General features: G+C 36.5%; 1 pseudogene; it reads right to left on the bottom strand.

Moving 5' to 3' along the window:
* Positions 1-230: 230 nt before the first annotated feature.
* Positions 231-7,201, bottom strand: LOC118625597 (annotated as a pseudogene).
* Between the last annotated feature and the right edge of the window lie 483 nt (positions 7,202-7,684).

Here is a 7,684-nt window from a genome sequence, read left to right as displayed (position 1 = left end):
AAGCCCTGACATTTACTCTGGGAACTTGCTCCTTACAGGCTCCAATACAAAAAATAAATCATCAGACATTTTGCAATTAGGTTCCTCTTGAACTATTGGTCTTTTGTTATATCCAGTTCTGACCCTTCTAGGCAGCTTGGGGAGGCATATCCAGTGGAACAGGATTAAGTCATCCTTTGTGGCCTTCAAAATTATCTAATTTTCTTTCAAAAATTTCCTCTCATTTTATACTATATATCTTTATCTTGTTTGGAACAAGAGATTTCTCCCATATCATCAATTATTTTTTTTCACTTGCTTTTTTATGGTATAAACTATTTGTTTTGGAGGAAAAACAAAAACAGAAAACTTATAAAACATCAAAACTCCTTTCAAATAGGTCAGTTATTCAAATTCAAAAGCACTTTAGTTAAGATTATAGTATGAGTTATGAGTTTTTAAAATAATCCCTTAAGAAATGTGGCTGACTATTTTGTTTTCAGTTGTAATCACCACTACCCAACTGACAAAAGCCCCAGCAGTGGGTAGGATTCAAGGTAGCAAGAGAAAAAAAATAAAATAAAATAAAATGTGCTATTATTTCAAAATATTGTTGTGCCAGATATACTGAAGCAAAGAGATTTATTTTGGGAATTTTTACCCTCAGAAATGCAGAATAGAATACACATTGAAATTAAGTGCTTAAAGTGCTCAAAGTTATGTGTCTGTTTTACTAAAAGATGATTCTATAGTAATAGAAGCTATTGGAGTATGCCATCACCTTACTTGTAAATCAGTATTATATATTTAAAAATGAATTAATAGCATCTGCATACATCTTCTGTATAGACATTAAAAAACATAACTGTCCCACAAATCTTATCAACCCAGTGGATTCAGCAGAGACTTGGAATACTCCAAAAATAATGTTTTTATAGTTACCTCTCTTGAGACCAATGTCACATTTTATTATACTTTAAAATGATTGTCCATAGAAATGCCAGAAGTTATAGACTTTGATTAACTATAATCTTACAAACTTAAGTTGCAACTATATTTGCAAAAAGGACTTTGGTGAATTTATATCTTCTGTTGAAATTAACTTTCTCAGTAAGGTAAAGAAAAGAAAGTCAAAGCATGTTTGCAAGTTGGTCCCCACAGCGGATTGTGGTAAATGGAGCCCAATAGGGCATGGTTTCTTATGATTACATATTCATTTTTTCTTCCTTGTCACCTTAACTACAGATCTTTTCCTTATAATTATTAATAGTTAATGGGCAGTAAAATGTCTCACAAAATTTAACAGTTTGACCGTGCTGCTGAGAAAGTCTGGAAAAACTGTAATCCTAAATAAAATTTTCAAAATTAAATTTGTCATGTGTTTTCACTAGTCGCCTGATTTTTATTTTCTAATATTTTTGTTTACTAGAAATATGAGGTTCTTTCTTTTTTTTATTTATTAATTTGTTTTTGTTACAGATGTTTCTCATTATTCCACCATTGACACCCTCCTCTCCTCCCGCCCCGTGCCCTCTCCCCAGCTTTGTTGTCTATGTTCATTGGTCATGCATACATGCATGTAAATTCTGTAGTTTATCTCCTCCCCCAAACCCCTCCTCTGAGGCTTGTCAGTCTGTACCCCACCTCTATGTCTCTGGGTTAATTTTGTTCATCTGTTTGTTTACTTCATTATATTCCACGAATAAGTGGGATCATGTGATATTTGTCTTTCTCTGCTTAGCTTGTTTCACTTAGCATAATATTCTCCAAGTCCTTCCATGCCATCTCAAAGGATGAGATATCTTTCTTTATTACAGCTGCATAGTATTCCATTGTGTACATGTACCACATCTTTTTAAAAATTAATTCATTAATTAATTTTTTTTTCTACCACAGCCTTTTTATTCACTCATCTACTGATGGACACTTTGTTTCCAGATCTTACCTATTATAAATAGTGCTGCTATAAACATAGGGGTACATATATTCTTTCTGATTGGTGTTTCAGGCTTCTTAGGGTATATTCCTAGAAGTGGGATCACTGGGTCAAATAGAAGTTCAATTTTTAACTTTTTGAGGTAAAACCATAGTGTTCTCCATAGTGGTTGCACCAGTCTACATTACCACCAGCAGTGTAGTAGAGTCCACTTTTCTCCACACCCTCGCCAACACATGTTGTTTGATGATCTGTTGATGACACCCATTCTGACAGGTGTGAAGTGATACCTCATTGTTGTTTTAATTTGCATCTCTCTGATGTTTAGTGACATCGAGCATTTTTTTCATATGTCTCTTGGCCATTTTTATGTCCTGTTTGGAGAGGTGTCTATTTAGCTCCTCTGCCCATTTTTAATTGGGTTCTTTGTCTTCCTTTTGTTGAGTTGTATGAGCACTCTATATATTTTGGAAATTAACCCCTTATCTGATGCATCATTAGCAATTATGGTCTCCCATAAAGTGCGATCCCTTTCCATTTTGATGGTTGTTTTTTGGCTGTGCAGAAGCTTTTTAGTTTGATGTAGTCCCATGTGTTCTTTTTAATCAATTTGATAAGTGCCAATGCAATAAACTCATTAATCATATGAGTATGTTTAAGCAAAGTGAGGCTCAACCAGTCACACCTTTTTTTCCTTCCAGTAGTTACACCAAACTCCCCATGCCTTTTTTGTAATAATTCTTCAGTTTTGTTGTTTTGTCTGTATGAAAGTCACCAATATCAACTCTAGTTGTGTAAGCTTTCACAACTCCAAGCACTTCTCCAACACTTTGAGGGGCTTAGTCAACCCGGTACAAACAATTCCAACTGTACAGAGTGAGGATTAAGTTCCAAAGTCCATATCTAGAAATGCTGCATTTGTACCTTCTACCAAGATTTTCTTTGGTGGTCCATGTAGGTCCTCAGATAGGAATTATACTCCATCTATCACCATGGGCTTAATCCTTTCCATACAACCCTTGAGTTTTTGTAATTCACCTTCAATGTGTATTTCCAAAGTGGGCTATATAGATTTGAACTGGTTAGCCAGAACTTAGAACCTCTCAGAGAAGCCATCAAAATAAAATACAAGATTGCACATCCTGAGTCCACTCAGTGCAGCTTTGAAAGAATAAACTGGGCCAATGCCCTTTTATGTGGTACCCCAATTTTTCCTGCTTGCTCTTGTCTCTGGTGTTCCTGGATACCATCAGCTGCTTGATGAAAATCAAATACAGTATGTGTTTTGTCAGATACCATAAGCCTTTTTTTTTCAGCCTTCCAGAACTTTTCCTGTTTTTATTTTTTATTGATTGATTTGAGTGAAAGAAATATCAATTTATTGTTCCACTTGTTTATATATTCATTGTTTGCTCTTGTACGTGCCCTGATGGAGGATCTAACCACAACCTTGGCATATGGGGAGAAAGCTCTAACCAATGAACTACCCAACCAGGGCCAGAACTTCTCCCTTTTTAATATTATTTTCTCTTTCCTCAAATAATCAGGTAGATAAATTATCACATCATTTTCTTCTTCCTCAAATAATCAGGTAGATAAATTATTACAATAAAAGCAGTAACACCTGGATAAATTATTCCACTGGTAAAAGATAAAAATCGTATTTCACAGAATCTACAACTATATGGCTGGCATTATTTTCTTCCTGACAGGGGCACATGATGTCAGTGTCCCAGCAGATCCACTACCTTTCCCTTGCCTTTGTTGCCCCACTGAGTTTCCAGTTCCTCCAGGCAGTGTGCCCTGGGGCAGCTGCAGTAATGCCATGACTCCAGTGATGGGGGGAGGGGGTGCGAAGGAGACCAGGGCAGGGAGGAGGGTACAACCATAATCAGCTTTCTGATCGCCCTAGTGAAAATGGCTGATCTTCGATCTTCTCTTTCCTCAGGCCCCAAATGTAACCATTTGCTGTCATCTGTGGATTCTGCTTCATTGTTAGCTCTTCCACTTTGTCGTTTTTTGTTTTTTGTTTCTATCTTTCTGTTATTTTTGTTTACCTTGTTTTTTTCATGCATTTCAGTGTCCATATTTTTTTATTTTAATTTTATTGTTTCCATCACCATTTATCTCCTCTATGCTCTCTTCCACCCCCAACCCCCGCAATCACCACACTATTGTCCATGTCCATGAGAATCAGTGTCCATATTTCCTAAGTTCTTTTGGACTGATTGAATGTTATTTTTATTTCCACTGCTTTTCCCCCAAACACATATACATACACTCATTCTACTAATCTTAAAACAGCACAATTTATGTCTATTTTTAGTGGTTACCTTTGCAATATAATATCCATACTTGGGTTTAGGAAACTCTAAAACATTACCAAGACTTACAATGATTTATTTTCATTTGCCTTACTTCTTTTAGATGTTATTGATGCCTTATTTTATATATAATTTTGCCTGCTTTTTAAAGTTATACTCCATATTTGTTATCAAAGTATTATAATTGTTTTATACTGTAAACACTTGTTTAGATTTGCTCATATTTGCTATTTTCTTATTTACAATTCTTTCAAATATTTGTCTTGGCTCCCAGATTTTCTTCAGAAAAACATCTATTTGGTTTACTTAAAGGAATGTCTGTGCTAACTATCTACCTTTGTATTTTTGTCATTTGTAATGGAAGTTTCATTATATATATATATATATATATATATATATATATATATATATATGTATACACACACACACACACAGACTGTAGATGGCCCCCAATGTTCTCTGCTTCTTGGTATTTACTTACTTGTGTGATCTCCTATCTAATGTCTCTCTTCTAACAAATAGAAGACAGTAAAAATGATGGCATATCCCTTCAAATATTAGATTTAACAAAACTCTGTGATTTCTGTCTGTTGACCATCTCTTCTCTCCATTGCTCATTCTAAGGGAAGTTAGCAGCCATGTTTTGAGCTTTTGCAGGCAGAAGGTCACATAATAAGGATCTGAAGGAGGCATGCAGGGAGCAGTCATCCAGAAACTGAGACTCTTAGTCCAACAGCCTTTGAGGAACCAAATCCTGCCACCACCAAGTCAATGAGCAAGTAATGATGTCTCCTACAACGTCATTGATTACTTATCTGGAATATCATCTTCTGTACTCTCATATCACTTTATGTTTATTGTGAAACTTTTAATTTTCAATGATGCATTAGATTTGTATAATACACATGTCTTAGATTTCTTAGTAATTTCTATGCTCCTTTAGAGTCCAAATGTATTTATTGATTTGTACAAAAGTGTTTATAAAAATATAAATAAAATATACACCAACTGTGTATAGAATACTTAGCATATTCTTGATACTGCTAGAATAAAATTTAAAAAGAAAAAAGTAGAGAAGAAAATTCAGAAAGAAACAAGATAGAGTTAAAAAAACAAGTGTAAACAAATAATCACAGGTAATTGTATTTAATGGGGGGATAAGACTCCATTTTTTATGCAAATTGGATGCTTGTGGCCACATTCTACACAAATGAGGAGACCTGTATGAAAGATACAAGATTTGGGGAGGGGGTTACCTAATCTAGTAATACACTTTTACTAAGCATTTACTCTTTATCAAACATTGTATTAATCATGTGATATTTAGATTACTCTTGTCAATGAAGTATCTACTATTTAATGGAGGAGGTTGAAAAGTACAGAAATAATTATACTGCATTGTGATTTATAATTGTAGAGTTGTTGGACTCCAAGGAGGCACCTGATACATGATAGAATATGAAAAGTTCAATTAGAGAAGTCTGTCAAAACTAATTTATACAACCATGTGAAGAAAGAAAATAGGAAGAAGAGATGAGATATTATAAGCAGAAGAAATAACAAATGTGAGAGCAAGAAGCCATAGGAGACTAAGTTCTTACAACTCTTGTCATATAGCATGGCCATATGGGAAGACAGAGTATGTTAAAGTTATGGGCAATGAGAATTAAGTGACAAGATTGGGAGTCATCAAGAACAATGTATTACAGCCACGTTAAGGAGTTTGGATTTTATTTGTTAGGTTGTTGAAGTCACTGAAACACAGTTATTAATGCCATCTAAATACTTGTTATTTACAGTGTGGTCCATGGACCAGCAGCAACAACATCACTTGAGAGACTATTAGAAAATGCAGAACCTTGGGCCTCAACCCAGAACTAATGAATCAGAATCTAAAGTTTGCAAAGCACTGACCCAGAACACAGTGGTTTGTAATTCCTACATTTGGCAGACAGTCATCTGTACCTACCTTACTATAATTTCTGCATCATTGCCCTGGCTAACAAGACCCCGATGTTGTTTGAAACGAGTCAAAATATGTGTGAATCTATATTGATATTCTCATTCCTTTTGCTAGTAAGTACAGTGATACCTCGGTTCTCGAATGCCTCGGTTTTCGACCAAATCGGTATTCGACCAGGAGATTCGAGAAACTTTTGTCTCGGAATCCGAACAAATATTTGGAACTCGAACTTCCGAGTTGAGCCGAATGGCGTTCATTCGGCCCAGCGCGCCTTGCTTGCGTCATCAGTGTGAGTGCAGAGAGAGAGTCACGCTTTGTGGAGTCACTCTTTCCTATTGGGTTTCATTGCTTCGGTTCTCGAACAATTCGGTTCTCGACCGTCCTCCTGGAACGAATTATGTTCGAGATCCGAGGTATCACTGTAATTTAAGGTGAATCTATAACCTAGCCTAGCCAATGAGATGCAAGGATGTAATGGATGTATATATAATTTAAAAATGTCTCTCATCTTTTTTTTTTTTCCTCACCTGAGGATATTTTTCCACTGATTTCCAAATAGAGTGGGAGGGAGAGAGAGAAATATCACTGTGAGAGAGACACATCGATTGGTTGCCTCCTGCACCACCCCAACCAGGGCTGGGGATAGAACTGCAACCGAGTTACGTGCCCTTGACCGGAATCGAACCGGCAGCTCCTGTCTGCAGGTCAGTGCTCCAACCACTGAGCCAGAACATCCAGGGCAATGTCTCTGATCTTAAAGAAAAAGCAACTTAAAAAAATAATTGGGTAATATCTGCTTTACCATGAAAAGAGAGAGTCAAAAGAGACATTCTGAAATTGGATGAGCGTAAAGGCCACAGAACCTATGTCCTTGATGAAGTTGCTGTCCCACTGAATTAACAGCCTTGGAACCAACTCGAACTCCTGTTGTGAGATAACAGATTCCCTCATGGCTAAGCCATACTGCGTTGTGACTTTAACTGCTTTCAGCCAAATCATCCGAGCTAACACAAATGCCAACCGACGTCAGGTCAGGTTGCTATCTCAATAACCTCTACCAGAATCTCATTCCTTTTTGTCTCTCTTTAGAAATTTTCAAAATGGCCAGAGGTGACTCAAACATGTTTCCAGAATGACTACCTATGACTTTTGGTTGCACCTTTTTCTAAAATCTCTTGACCTCAGGGCATTTAATATGTCTGTTAGTGATCCTATACGTCTATCTCTGGGTGAATCTCTGAATGCTCCAAGACTCAGCCCTGGCTTAAAATTATCAGAAATATCTGTATTCTCTGCATTTTTTTCCCTCACCTGAGGACATTTTTTACATTTTTTTTTATTTTTTGTTCAGATAGAGCAGGAAGGAGAGAGAGGGAGAGAGAGGAAGAGAGAGAGAGAGAGAGAAACATCGATGTGAAAGGGACACATCGAATGGCTGCCACCTGCACCACCCAACCAGGGCCGGGGACAAACTGGAAATGA

Source organism: Molossus molossus, unplaced genomic scaffold (assembly GCF_014108415.1).
Source record: "Molossus molossus isolate mMolMol1 unplaced genomic scaffold, mMolMol1.p scaffold_m16_p_11, whole genome shotgun sequence".
Taxonomy (NCBI): Eukaryota; Metazoa; Chordata; class Mammalia; order Chiroptera; family Molossidae; genus Molossus; species Molossus molossus.
This window is presented reverse-complemented; position numbering and strand designations above follow the sequence as displayed.